At 28.4% G+C, this 15,210-nt stretch overlaps 2 non-coding genes across 2 annotated transcripts; one reads left to right on the top strand and one right to left on the bottom strand.

Annotated features, from left to right (window-relative positions):
* Positions 1-3,254: 3,254 nt before the first annotated feature.
* On the bottom strand, positions 3,255-3,365 carry Trnay-gua (transfer RNA tyrosine (anticodon GUA)). Its single transcript has 2 exons — positions 3,329-3,365; positions 3,255-3,290 (listed from the first exon to the last, which is right to left on the bottom strand). It is a non-coding gene; the product is annotated as a tRNA-Tyr (tRNA).
* Positions 3,366-5,945: 2,580 nt separating this feature from the next.
* Positions 5,946-6,051, top strand: Trnay-gua (transfer RNA tyrosine (anticodon GUA)). Its single transcript has 2 exons — positions 5,946-5,982; positions 6,016-6,051. It is a non-coding gene; the product is annotated as a tRNA-Tyr (tRNA).
* The last annotated feature ends 9,159 nt before the right edge of the window (positions 6,052-15,210 follow it).

The raw sequence follows: 15,210 nt of genomic DNA on the forward strand, positions 1-15,210 counted from the left end.
TTCATAAGACACTATTCACATTAACACACACTTAAATCCTGTATTTTTCACATGCGAAGGTATATATTGATATTCTTATTATTTAGAACCCATTTTTGAGAGAGACACTTAAAATTTGAAAAATTAACTTAAATTTATTATGTTGACTAGATAGTTACATATATTGTTATTTACTTTGAAGATTATGATATTATTGTTGATTCTAAACAACGCTGAAACACATTTTTCTTCTGGATTATCTCGATCTTATTTCAAGTTGAATTGATAAACTTTGTTACTTTTTTTTACATCCACGGTCAATTCAATTGTTTCGTTGACAATAATATTTAAATTTTTTTTAAAATTGAATGACTCAAATGATGGTAAAGAAGAAGGAACATTCACTTGACAGCTGAACTTTCTCTAAAAAGCATAATTTGAATTCTTATGTAAAAAAAACCGCCACCGGCGTGCCGTTTTAAAATTTATTCACACCCGTGTCACTAATTCTTCTTAATAATTTGTATGTTTAACTTTTTTTAAATTAACCATTAAATAATTAATTAAAACAATATGAATGTAGTTTACACTTAGAATTTTGTCTGTGGGCACACACAAATATTTTTGCTCGGAGAATTTTTTCGTATTATATCTCTGCGCTAATGAGTTTCCTGTTTAAGAATCTCAGCGATGTCTGTTTTTCACATATAGAAGCGCAGCTCAGCGGAGCAACGGACTACAATGTATAATAATATGTAGTCTAGCAGAGCGGTTCTCCTCCATTTAAAGCGCCACTTAAGCTCTCACAAATCACTTCACCAAATTTGTATCATCTTCACTAACTTTGTGATGAACTTACAGTGACTAGGGCTTTTTGGGACAAGATGCAAATCAAATCGAATAAAAAAAAAAAATACTTTGCAAATTCGATGATAGAAAGATACAAACAAAAATGTTGACGACAGAAAATAAAAATGTTGCACAAAACACGAAAACAGTAGTAGAGGGGGATGAGGGTGTAATTATAGGGGTTTGAAACACTTCTTGATAAATTAAAATTAGAAATAAAATCTGATTTCGACTTTAGAAAGAAGCTCGCTGAGACGAAAAGATATTCAATTACATTGTAATCGACGGACCGAAGCGGAGCAAAGAGGGCACATTAAACACACAAAACTTGTGTATTATTTTTTTTTTATATTGAATTAACAATGGCTTCACATTGATTACACAATGCACTTGAACTTCAACTTGGATTTCCGTTTCTTATCTTAAATTTTTCAATAGGTATAGGTACTCTGTGGGATTTGAGCGCAAATTCCTTATATCATTTCATTAATTATTTAATTAATTTTTTTTTAGGGGTTGTTTAAATGAATTTTGTTTTGTAGGTATTTTTTTTTTTTTTTTAATTTAAAATTGTAGAGAACACAATCGCGGTTATAATGGAGAAAGCACTAGGTTTTTTTTTCTTTGTATATCTTGTTTGCATCTTATCCCACAAGTAACTAAACTAAGTATAAACGCGACAGCGATTCGCATCATCTCAATCCGTAAAAATTTTTGTAAGAAGAGCCTTCAAAGCTAATTTCATAACGTAATATACGGTTGCAGGGGGAGGGGGTTGTAGTTGTTGTAGTTATGTGTGTTATGAATGTCAGTGGTGGCAAACATTTTGCAAGTGGACTAGAAAAAAAATTCTGTATTCAAAAATTTAATGTAGGTATAACATGAGTCAAAGATCTAATCAGCATATTTTTAGTGTTTTACTTTAGAGTAAATTTGTTAAAAGCACGAAATAAAAAATGGCACCTTAAAATTTTTCGTCTACTTAGGAAACTGAAAATTTGTGGTCACAACTTAGAAGTTCTTCAACTGTATTCAGGAATTCCGTATTTTAGATACATTAAAATATAATGAGCCTTGCACAGAGAAAAAATAACGCATGGATAACTTTACTTCTGGTATATTTAACCATAATATAGTTAAACATACTAGAAACATAGTTAATTATACCAGAAATATAGTTAAATTTACCAGATGCAAAGAACTTTAGAAAAAAATACTTAAATTTTCAAAGTTTCTTATATCCATGTTGTACTGTATTAATTTACAGGAATCAATTAGCATATAGCAAAACTAGATTGCAAGGGTTCAATTAATTAGAACTATGCACAACACGCATTTTATTAAAATGAGTGGGAATTAAGAATCTCAAATACAATTTGTACACTGACTTGTTATTTCAATTTGCTACCGTTTATTAATTAAAAACTACAACAAGTGATAGGTAAATAATATTTCCTTGATCTTGACATGCATAAACTTATTTATTGCAAGAAGACTTGTAATAGAATTTTAAAATATTTTTTTTAAGCGGTTAACCCTCTTATTTTCTTATTGGCTACGTTTAAAATACGAATACACACATAAATGCGGGCCAAAATCATGGTAATGGAAAATTTTAATGTTTAAGAGATAACGCTACCTGAGGCAATTTTATAAATCGTTTAATTTTGAGTAATTTGCTTTTTAATTCCTTGAAATTGCATACAATTCAGCTGAGCTGCACAAATTAAAAAAATAAAGAAAAATATGCCGAAACTTTTGTGTATATTTTATGGGAAATCTTCAAACGCGGAGGACGAGTGATAAATCTTAATTTTAAGAGGGCTAAAATTTTTAGTGAATTTTTTTGAATATTTGAAAAGTTGAAAGTTGTTTTAAAGTTTTTTTTTAACAAAAAGTTACTAAATTAAAATCTTAAAGATTTGCTTTACAGATATAGACAAAAACTCTTAAAGTTACAAAAAGAAACGACATTTTTTTAATCTTATTGATATGTTAGATTAATTTTATTTTTCTATTCTGAGAATTCTGAGAATAAGGTATATGGGCCAAAATACTATTTTTTAGTGCCTAAAAAGTTGTCCCTTTGACATACATGTCCTGACTAAACCCCTAGTCCTAGAAAAATGGTTTATACCTTTTTGAAAAGGATGTTTAATATAGAATAGAACCTCATCAAAGAATTTTACATTTAGGCTATATCTAAAAAAATGGCCTAATAAGTCAACATATACCTATTTCAAATGAGAAAAAACTTTTACCCTCTTGGGGCGCCATCTAGCGTCAAAATAAAAATCTGAAAATATTAGGGGATTGTTCTTTTTTTTATTATTTCGAAACAGTTTTTTCACTTAGGAACTTGATTAAAAAATAACGAACGCCCTAATGTATATTCAACTTAAATATCAAAATTATAAAAATAATACTCCTTCGAGCCGGATTTGAACCAGCGACCTATGGATTTCAATGTACAAGTTTGCCTTGCTTGCATTTATCTTTACTACAGTCCACCGCTCTACCAACTGAGCTATCGAAGGTTGTGTAGATTAATCTTTATGGAAGAAATACCTGAGACGGGACTAGTAGGAAATATGTTCTTAACAATTTTTTACTATACTTTAGCTGTCATATATGTATGTACAATGTACATACCAGATGCATTACAGGATGTCCCGAAATTCGTCAAGGAAAATTTAAAGAGTTCTTAGATGTGTTCTAATACTTTGCAGACTTAAGTCAAAAATATTACCACAGACAAGAAAAATGGACTGGCTGACGGATAGTGTCGATTTCGATTTGATCGATATTTGAGTTCGCAACGTCAAGATGAACATTCGTACCAAATAGCATGACTTTATCATTAAAGACACTCCCTTTTCCAAGTTACATTTTTTTGTTTTTTTTGAAAAAAAAAAATTATTGTATCTTTTCAAGACGAATGGAGATGGCACATTTTTCTATGGAGCTTGGGCCCAGTGTGTTCACTAACGAAATTGGTATCAAATGAAAGGTGACGGTAAGCACATTACGTGGGTAAAATATTTTTAAATTCGTTAGTGGGGTTTTGGAGATATTTGAGTTTGAAGTTTCGGATTTCACAATCAAGATTTCAGCTAATTTTTCGAACAATTAATCGTAGAATGCGTAATAATGGGTGTACAGAAATAATATTGGTATCAAATGAAAGGTATTTCTCTTGTCAATAAATCTGTATCAAAAGTTTTTTTCTTTATTAAAAAAAATAATACATATTAGGTATTTACTTCTCAAAAGGTGATTTTTTTAAGCGAGGCATTTGGCACATCGAAATATCAAAATATTCAGTGGTGACATCCACTTTTTTTTTGCAATTTTTCAATAGCTTAATGTGTTACCTTTAATTCTATATATAAAATAGTTCTTTAAAACATACAAAAACCTTATAATAAGCAAAATACACAAAAACGCGCTGAAATATGCCTATTAAATAATAAGAATAGAAACTATAGTTCAGTCAATGGGGAAAAATCTGTTTATCCCAAGTACAAATCTCAGATTGCGTATTGTTTGGTCTGGTGGGGCGACCGCCATTTTGAAAAACGCATATGTCTCAATATCTCGAGAACGACTAGTCGGACAGAAAACTAGAAAGGACTTTTTAGATTGGAAATTAGTTAATCTTTCTTTTTCTAGTACATCATTTTTCTCTAGGAGTTATTATTTCAGAGTTACACTACCGATAATTGTGTGTTTTTTGATATTTTAAATATTTTAAACAACCCTTAGAGTTAAGTGCGGAATTACTGAGAATGAGATACTTTGCGGTTCTGTTACTCTAAAAGTATAACTCCTATATAAAAATGATGTACTAGAAAAAGAAAGATTAACTAATTTCCAATATAAAAAATCCTTTCTACACATTCTACGATTAATTGTTCAAAAAAATAGCTGAAATCTTGATTTTGAAATCCGAAACTTCAAACTCAAATATCTCCAAAATCCCACTACCGAATTTGAAAATATTTTACCCACGTAATGTGCTTACCGTCACCTTTCATTTGATACCCATTTCGTCAGTGAACACACTGGGCCCAAAAATGTGCCATCTCCTTTCAAATTGGCTCTGAGTTAGTGTGTAAAATTTGTACAAAATAAATTTTAATTTTTTAGGTTATCAAGTTTTTAAAAGAAAATGTAACTTTTCTTAAATTCGATTATTCTCTTTACTTATTTCAAAAATTAAATATGACATAATTTTAATTGCATGTAAATACAAAATTTTAATTGGAGTTAAAAAAGTGGAATATTTAAATGCAACAAAAATGGTAACAAACAAGTATGTAATTAGCAATTTTGAAGTGAAAACTTCTTTAGTATCATAGTGATTTGAAACACGATGAAACGAAAAAGCGACAGGAAAAATCAATTGATTATAACTTTTTTGTGTTAATAGATAGATGAATAAAATTTAAACTGTAGATAGGTAATTAAGTAAACTATAATTGTGCAAATTTTCAATAATTTTCATATTCAAAATCCTGAGATAACGGTAAAAAAATGTTCTTTTTCTAAACACATTATATCTTTTGATCTAGAGCATATACAAATTTGATGTAACTTTACTGAGCATCCTGATAATTTTACCTTTTATTTTATATATCACATATAACGGTACGTGCTCTTCAAGTTACACAATCTTAAATTGAAAAACTTAAGAAAATACCTCAAAATACCTGTTGAGATCTGTTGCCGATGACCAGCCACCAGTGTAGGAGTACCGTAATCTCAGTTTGAAATTTCGACATGGTTGGCTTTAAAAAAATCGTACTTTTTTTGTAGGCATGGTAGAAATATGATTGAAGCGTCATATAAAAGGTGAAATAATAAGCTTTCAGATGATATAAGTTGTCATTCAAAAAATGGATTTAAATGTGATTTCTTCGATTTTTTTCTTAAGAAAAATGATTTTTTAATGTTTTACTTCTACCACATGTGAATTGAAGACATGATTTTTTTTGTTATTGTTTAGATTAAAATATAATTATAAATCTTATGTGTGTTTTGTATAATTTGAAAAATCTGTTAACATCAAAAGAGGAAATGTTTAAAAATTTAAATCTTTGCAACGATCTTCATCGCCTTCGATAGCTCAGTTGGAAGAGCGGTGGACTGTAGAAAAGATGAAAATAAATCAACTTGAATGTGGAAATCCATAGGTCGCTGGTTCAAATCCGGCTCGAAGGATACAATTATTTTATGAATTTTAAAATTATTTTTCAAATCTCTGGTTTTATAATGCTTTTGAAAATTTGGTATTTTTATGTTTCAAGTACAAAAATAAGCTTATTTCGAAAATCTTAGGGTAAAAGTTCTTAATAAGAACAATGACGAAGATGCATTGATTTCACACAAAAATAAAACAAGTAAGGTACACAAAAGAAATATAAGACGATAAGAGCAAAATAATTCAAACGTCTGGTCATTATTTAAAAAAAAAAATTCTATGACGAATAAGCGACAAAGTGAAAATATAATATAATAAAGTCTATTGTATTATCATTATTGTCTTAGGAAGAAAAAAAAAAAAAACAAAATAAAGTTCAAGCATCCCTCTTGTTAGAACATACCCCCAATCTCACTTTATTTGATTGAATACACAAAACATAAGCAAAAGCATTCTGATGATAAGTTAGTGCGGAGTGTGCATTCAAAACAACAAACGAAGAGAACATAGAATATAGACCCAAAATAAAATAAGATTGATACTTTTTTTTTTTATTCTTTATTATCTTACTTCTTGATTCAGTTTTATAGCTTCTACTTTCTTTTGATTCGTATTAAAGCAGAATTAGAAAAAATAAACTAAGCTCCATCACACTTGATGGGGTAGACGTAGGTATAAAAAAAGTGTAATCTAATAATGTGAAACGATATTTGCACAGGGTGAAAATAAAACATCCCCCACACAACTCTTATGGCGCATTGGAACAAAAACATCTTTGATCAAATTTCAAATTGTTTTGGTTTGAAAATTCTGAAAACCATTGAATAGCTAGTAAATTGAAGCAAGACAACTAAACTAAAGGGTACTTTAGAATGATACTATGTAAAATTGTGGAAGCTTGAGAAAAATTTCAAGAATTTCTTCATCAAGTCATTCTCGTAGGTACTAAAAACTTATAGCTTCCTAATAATAAAAAAAAGATATTTCACTGTCTCTATCTCTCTCTCTCTCTCTCTCTCTCTCTCTCTCTCTCTCTCTCTCTCAAGAAATACAATTTTTTGTTAAAGATATTTTAACAACAAATTTTAGCTCTTACATTTTAAGGAAATAAAAAACGGTCACTGTGGCGTATGTGTAACATTTTTGTTCGTTTTCAATAATTTTGAATTGATTTGTCTCTTCAGTGAATCTAAATAAACTCAAATTAAGTGCTAGAACATAAGACTTAGTCATACACATTAGCATTCAACTTTTAACCAAACCATGGTTTTGTGGTCAAAAATTGAGACGTTAAACTGATTACGAATGAAATTGAGTGAAATAATCTTTTTTACAGGTGATAATAGAAAAACCAAAAAATTAGTAAACAATGAATTTGTATTTAATTTCTTATTATTTCATCACTTCTTTAATAACAAATAAATTGAGTAGGTAATTATTAGGTTATCAATATCGTTTCTGTTGTCTACCATAAATACAAAATATATTTATAATAATATTTTTCTGTATTTAATCAGGCACACGCGATAAAAGAAATGTATAATAAATTTATAGGAATAACATTGAAATGAGTTTTTTGACATAAGTGGGACATGGGACATGCATATACTTAATGATGAGTGAAACAATTTGCAGAACTCAAAACAAATCAAAATAAATTGCGAAAAGATTACCATATGGATTAAAGAGATCTATAGCAGTATAAGCAAACAATTAGTACCTACAATTATAGCCAGACGCCTTTTAATCACATTTTAAGCTCAGCGATAACAAATGATTTGATATTGTTTCTTCTTTAATTTTGTATAGAAGATGTTTAAATAAAGTTCAACGTATTAATTAAGTTCTCACAATAACAATTAAGTATGTTAGAGTTTGTTTATTTTTGTTTCAGACAAAGAGTAGAAATATGAAAGATTAAGTTATCAATTAAACAAAACCCATGAAAACAAAGATAAAAAGTGTTAAAAAATATATCAACTTCCTATAACACTGGTCAACAAAATTGAACCTTTTTTTTTGCCACAAGAACCAAAATATAATTTTCTAGAGGTTTTTGATGTGCTGAACTCGAACCTGAAGTCAGAAAAATTTGATTGGCCTCCGTTTTTGAAATATTACCGTTATAAAATGCTAAAAAACGTAATTTTGGCCGTTTTCGAGATTATGTTTTTATGTGGAGTAATTCATAATGAATAAATTTGTAACGGTGCCTATAAGAGCTAGTTTTATTCTTAAAAAAAAAAAAAAATCTTTCCGATATCTCTTTTATTGCCTGATATATTTTAAATTTAAGTAGCGGTCTTTGAATCAGAAACAACACTGGCCAATAAAATTAAACTTTTTTTGCCACAAGGAGCAAAATATACTTTTCTGAAGGTTTTTGGGTTGCTGAACTCGAATCCACAATCAGAAAAATTCTATTAGTCTTCGTTCTTGAAATATTACCGTTATAAAATGCAAAAAAGGGTTTTTTTTTATAACGGTTATATTTCAAGAACGGAGGCTAATAGAATTTTTCCGATTGCGGATTTAGGTTCAGCAACTCGAAAACCATCAGAAAAGTATATTTTTACTCTTGTGGCAAAAATTCTGTGACCAGTGACTTAAACTTTAGATTAAGTTTAGTTTCTCTTTGGCTTATTTAATGAAACTAAAGATATTTCAAGCAATAAAAGAGATATCTGGAAAATTTAAACAGTTTCTGAAAGAAGAATATCTGTTCTTATAATAACCGTTACAAATTTGTTTATAATAATTTACCCCACATAAAAACAGAACCTCTAAAACAGCCAAAATGACGTTTTTTAGCATTTTATAACGGTAATATTTCAAAAACGGAGGATAATCAAATTTTTCTGACTTCAGATTCGGATTCAGCACCCCAAAAACTACTAGAAAAGTATATTTTGGTCCTTGTGGCAAAAAAAAAGTTAAATTTTGTTGACCAGTGAAATGCTAAAAAACGTAATTTTGGCCGTTTTCGAGGCTATACTTTTATGTGAGTTATATAGGCACCGTTAAAAATTTATTCATAATGAATTACCCCAAATAAAAACATAACGTCGAAACCAGCGAAAATGACATTTTTTGGCCTTTTCTACACTGAGGGAAAAGCCACCATAAAACAACATTAAAATCCATGAAAACCACATTGATTTAACTATTATTCGGAATGATTTTGCGTTGAAGATGAACATTTTAAAATCAACGTGGAAAAAAGGTTAATTTTTGATGGTTTCGTATCTTAAAGTCACATAAATCAAAGTAGTACATCTTTAAAACAAAAACGTTTCAACTTCAATTTATTTTTTCCCTCAGTGTAACCGTAATATTTCTAAAACAGAGGTCAATAAAAAATTTCTGACTTCAGATTCGAGTTCAGCACATCAAAAACCTTTTGAAAAGTATATTTTGGTTCTTGTGGCAAAAACCTTGTTGACCAGTGTAATCTGTCATACATTTCACTGAAAGTATAGAATAATGCTGCTTTGAATAAACAGATACAATAAAGCTAGCTAAACATGAAACTATTATGATTTTTATTGATAACCATCAAATCCAAAAAAATAAATTAATTCGTATAACCTAAATCAAAAAAGAATAAAACATACCAAGCAAAAGTCTAGGTAAGGTCAATTTTCTAAAAAAGGAAGGTTTAGGTGACCCGTCTGTAACATCCTCTGTTAAGGCATTGACTATTAAACGAATATGTATATGTATTTTAAGTTTTGTCAACGATTTTTGAATTATATTGTCAACGCGCCTTCAATTTCAAAACCTAAAACTATGCCAGCGTCAACGTATTGATATTTTTGTTTTTGGAAAGAATGTCATTTTTCGTCAGCTATCCTCTTACCAGTATACAGTTTTTTTTAAGTTTCTCACTTTTCGATTTCATAAAATTTCCTTTGATTTTTGTTTTATTTAATTTTTTTTTTTAAATTAATTCTCTTTTGTTAAAAACTTTCAGCCTTATTTATAAACTCATCATAGACAGTACATAGCATTATGTACTCTTTATAATGCCTTTAAACAGAAAAATTTTATTTATAAACTTTATGCAACGTCTAATAGAGGTTGTATAAGCTAAACGCGTTTTAAGGTTGCTTAGAGCCTGAATAAGAATATATTTTGCTTAAATGTCATTTGAACAACACATAATTTTCAGAAAAAGAAAACAAAGCAATGATTTGTAAATATTTTTTTTTTTTTTTCATTGAAGAATTTTCTTTTTTGGATTACATTTGCAACATTTTGAAAACAACTAAAACAAAAAATAAGAAATTTGGAGATTTTTAATAATTTCTGATTAACATATGTATATTATGTACATACATAATATGACATCGAGATCTTTCTCTCACGTTTTTGTTTTATTTTTTGTTTATTTGCGAATCAAATGGAGTTTTTTTTATCGACAGATGGAGTTGGATGTCTTGATTAAAAGTACTAATTTTCCGTTTTTAGTACTTATTTGGACACAAAACCTAGCATAACTATAATGGCTAAGAAAATGTTTTATAAATAGAAATTTATGTAACGTTGCATAAAGGCTACATAAAACTTTATGTTTCGTTTAACTATGCAGCCGTTTGGAGCTGTTTAGTGAAATCTAATATATAATGCTGTTTATTTTTAAATTTTTATAATAAGAGAACATAAGGTTTTTGGTTTTTTACTTGCGATATAGGTACTATAGGGCAAGTTTAGGATTCGTAAAAAAAATCGAAATCGAGATAACAATTTTACATGACATTACGATGATGGAGAATGCCAAAAAAGTGGGTCCGGCAATTCAATCTGTCTGTCTGTCCGTCTGTAAGAACCTCGAGCTACAGCCTAAACTACTGGAGCTATTTTCTTCAAACTAGGTAGTTAACAGTTTTTAGTGATTCCCTAGAGGAGAAATTGAAATTTTTTTTTAGGACCAAAACTAACGGTACCTGTCATGTAACGGAAATACAAAAGTTAATTTTTTTCAAAAACGGCTCTAACGATTTTGATTAAATTTTTTGTGTGTAGTAAAGCACATAGAAGCTTTCTTTGGAAATAAAAAAAATATTTTTTCTACAGTTATTAACTGTACCTGCCATATAACCGTTTTTTTGATTTATGAATTTCTCGTAAACTACAAAACAGATTTCGACCAAAATTTTTATACAGAAAAGTTTAAGCAATTATTTTTCAAAAAACACATTTTTGGATTTTTAAAAAATATTTCAAAATTTTTTTTTGAAAATTCAATTTTTTGAAAACTGGTCAATGAAAAATTTTAAAAATTCCGTTTTTAGGTGTAAATTAAGTTTTTTTTTTTGAAAAATGTTAGAAAATTTTTAATATATAAAAAATTATTTTTTAAAAAAACCGCTCAGAAAATTTTTTTCTGAGAATTCCTTTTTATACAAGAAATAAAATGGCATACTTATTTTTTTGTAAAAGATCATATAAAACGGTATTTAATTATTTATAAAATCAGATTTTATTTTTTTTTTTACCACTTATGAAATTCCGTGAAAATATCAAATTTTAAATTTTCCTTTATTTTTATGAATGAAAAGCTTTAACATTAGACTAACTTTTACCATAAGAGCAAGTACGTGCGACCCCAGTCGTGCAATTTATTTTCTTAAGAACACAAAACTTTTGTGAGTCTTTTTAAAGCTATGTTGAAATTTTTAAAACTTAAAAATGTTTTTTTTTGCCATTTTTTACAAAAAAAAAACTTCAAACATTTTTATTTTTATCCTAACAAAATTAAAGAATAATAACACAGATAAATTTTTATAAAACTTTATCAAAATTTAACTATTTGTATGGAAGTTAAAAACAAGACACATACAAAATATTTTTATTTTAATATATTTTTTAGCATTTTTTATTATATTTTTGAAACCATTATAAAAGTCGCGTGTGGGACACTTGTTAAGTGAATTCAGTGTTTTCCTTTCAAATTCTACATATAATTAGGCAAACTTTACATAGATTTTCATAATAATCATACGTGTACAAAGAAAAATTATGTCAACTCAATTATTTTAGAAAATAGACGAGGTATTTTTTACTTACTCTATAGGGCAAGTATTGGTTTCGTGTCAAAAAAAAATTTGAGGTTTTAATCAAAACTAACATTACGATGATGGAGAAGTCCGAAAAAGTGGTTTTCGTCATGACGTCCGTCGGTCTGTGCATCGGTGCGTCTGTGCGTCGTCAAAAAAAAGCTGTACATGAAGCTGCAGCCTAAACAGGTGGACAGATTTTCTTGAAATTTGGTACAGATGACTTTTTCGTAATTTCCAAGGTTGTTTTTTTTTTTTGTTTTTTAATATCTCGCTTAGAACATATACCTCCCATACAAAGTGTTCGAGGTATTGCAATTTTCTCAAAAACGGCTCTAACGATTTTGATTAAATTTGACCCACGTAATACTGTACGTAAATCTAGCAAAACTGCATTTTTAGTTTTTCTCAAAAAATACGTAGGTAGGTATAGTGAAAATATGATATTAAAATTTTTTTTAAATCTCTGATGTCGGCTCTTCCCGTGCATCGTTAATGAGTTATTGCAATTTTCTCGAAAACGACTCTAACGATTTTGCTTAAATTTAACACACGTAATTTTGTACGTAAATCTAACATAATTGCGTTTTTAGTTTTTCTCAAAAAAAAACGGATAATGGAAATATGATGTTAACTTTTTTTAAATCGCTGATGTCGGCTCTTTCCCGTACAGCGTGATTGAGTTGCTACAACTTTCTCGAAAACGGCTCTAACGATTAAGATTAAATTTGACATACATAATGCTGTAAGTGATTTTAATATAATGGCGTTTTTTGTTTTTCTTAAAAAATACGGGTAACGGAAATATGGCGTAAGAAATTATAAAAGAAAAAAATTACACAGAAATTATAAAAAAAAAAACTACCTACACATTTTTGCATTTCTTATGAAATTCCTTAAAAAATCAAATTATAACTTATTCAAAATATTTTTCAAAAAAAGCTTTGACATAAAAGGTACTTTTATCATAAGAGCAAGTACGTGCGACCCCAGTCGTGCATTTTATTTTTTTTTTGTCACGGGTAGGAAAAAAAAAAAGAAAACTAAGTGATTTTGGGGGAAGAGAGAATATACATATTTTTATTACATATGTATCTGTTTATCCCAGGGAAATTATTAAATTAAATCGCATTTTTAGCGGGACAAAATTTTTTTATGGAATGTGTTCGGCTGGTTGTCCTTATCATAAAAGTCAATTTGTTGGGATGATTGGAGGTTGGGAACAGCCGCCATCTTGGAAAAGAGATTGGTATCGTTTTTCGTGAATAGCTCCTTTGTTATTCATTTAAACAAAAAATGACAAAGGTATGACTTATTAACAATAAAATTATCTAATAAATGATATATACAAAAATTCTGTGAGTTGATTAAATAAAATTTTATATTGAAGGACAACTACCCGAACACATTCCATAAAAAAAATTTTGTCCCGCTAAAAATGCGATTTCATGCCCATATTTTGACTAATTTCCCTGTACTGAGCTAGTTAGTTAATTTCAATTTTTATTTAAATCCTTTGGTTTCATACACAAACAAACTCACGCTTGCCATTTATTAATTTTCTGCTCTATCAGCTCAATTTGTATCATATTGTATTTGTTTGTATCAAATAAAGTATGCGAGTGCAGGTTTACCCTAGGGATAGGGAGGCAATATAAAATCGTTAATTCCTCGTTTTTCTAACTCGAGTTAGGTGGTTATGGCTTGTAACCACAATATTCATGACTTTTTGTCACGGGCGGGACGTGCAAATTTGCTTTGCAAAAAAGAGTTTTTTTTTAATGATAATTCAAAACCAAATCTAAAAAAAAATTTGAATAATTAAAATAACATAACAGATAAGTCAGATAACTATCCGTATAAACTTAGCATGACAAGTTTTAAAAATTTTTTTTTTTTTTTTTTAACTCATAATTGCCGCATAATTGCCGTGTTTATGCCGTGAAGTCAAAAAATTTGCTGCGCACTTTGATCAGAATCTGATCACAAAGCAAAGACTTGTCATGCTAACTTTATATAAAGTTAAATTAAAAGCATAAAATATTTTTTGATACGATCAGAAAGAAGTTTTTTTTTCGGCATCCTTACCCTCTCAGAACTAAGGCCTTGAATACCTATTTGTAACTTGTTTTGTATGAATTAGGTACAAATAACATATTATATCATTTTTTTTTTATTATTTTTAAAAAAATTTAGAAACTTTTTATTCTTAAATTATTTAAATGCTTATTTTTGTATCATAGTCTTGATTAAGGGTAACACAATCAAGAAAACAACATTACCTAAAATAAAACCGAAAAACTCACAATCACTAACAAACCATCTCAATAAAAAAAAGTACACAAACTAAATCACTTTTAATACTATTTAATTGTTCAAATCAAATTTTAATTATACTATCAAAATTATATTTAACTAATTTATTATTATTCTCACTGATTACAAAAAAAATAAAAGAAAGTTCATATATCAACGCGGATGATTTGAGAATTTTGAGTGACAACGAGCACAAGTCCGGTGGCTTTGTAGAATTATTTCACTATGGAATATTGTTAAACAAAATTATATATGTACCTTGGTGAGAACTGATAAGAATAAAAAGAGTCGGTATACAAGTAGATCAGTCTTTTCTTACGCCTTATCAAAATAATAGCCACTGTTAATGTTCATAAATTAGGTGTTTAGTTTGATAATAATTTAATTTTTTTTTTTTTTCGTGTAATCTTTAGATATATTGATCTGATATTGACATTGAATTTTAATTTTTTTGATTTTCAAGAACAAAGGAACGAAAATACTTACCCACCATAATTATTTTTTTCTTCTCGATAAAAAAAATAAATAATTAAATACCTAAGAATATTATGATTACACTTTTGTAGATATAAAAGTTTCCTATTTTTATTTTTAATATTACATGCATTTAATATATTCATTATGGGTTGGGGTCGAAATTCTGTATGTTGCAAAATTCTGTATTCAAAATATTGTATGCCAAAATACTGTATGTCAAAATTCTGTAGGTAGGGGAAGGTGGCCTAAAATGGCCCCCCTAAGGAAAATGTCCTATATCTCGAAAAACAGTAGCATTCAAACTTAAATGCTATATACTTTTCAAAG

The sequence above is a fragment of the Episyrphus balteatus genome, chromosome 1 (assembly GCF_945859705.1).
Source record: "Episyrphus balteatus chromosome 1, idEpiBalt1.1, whole genome shotgun sequence".
Taxonomy (NCBI): domain Eukaryota; kingdom Metazoa; phylum Arthropoda; class Insecta; order Diptera; family Syrphidae; genus Episyrphus; species Episyrphus balteatus.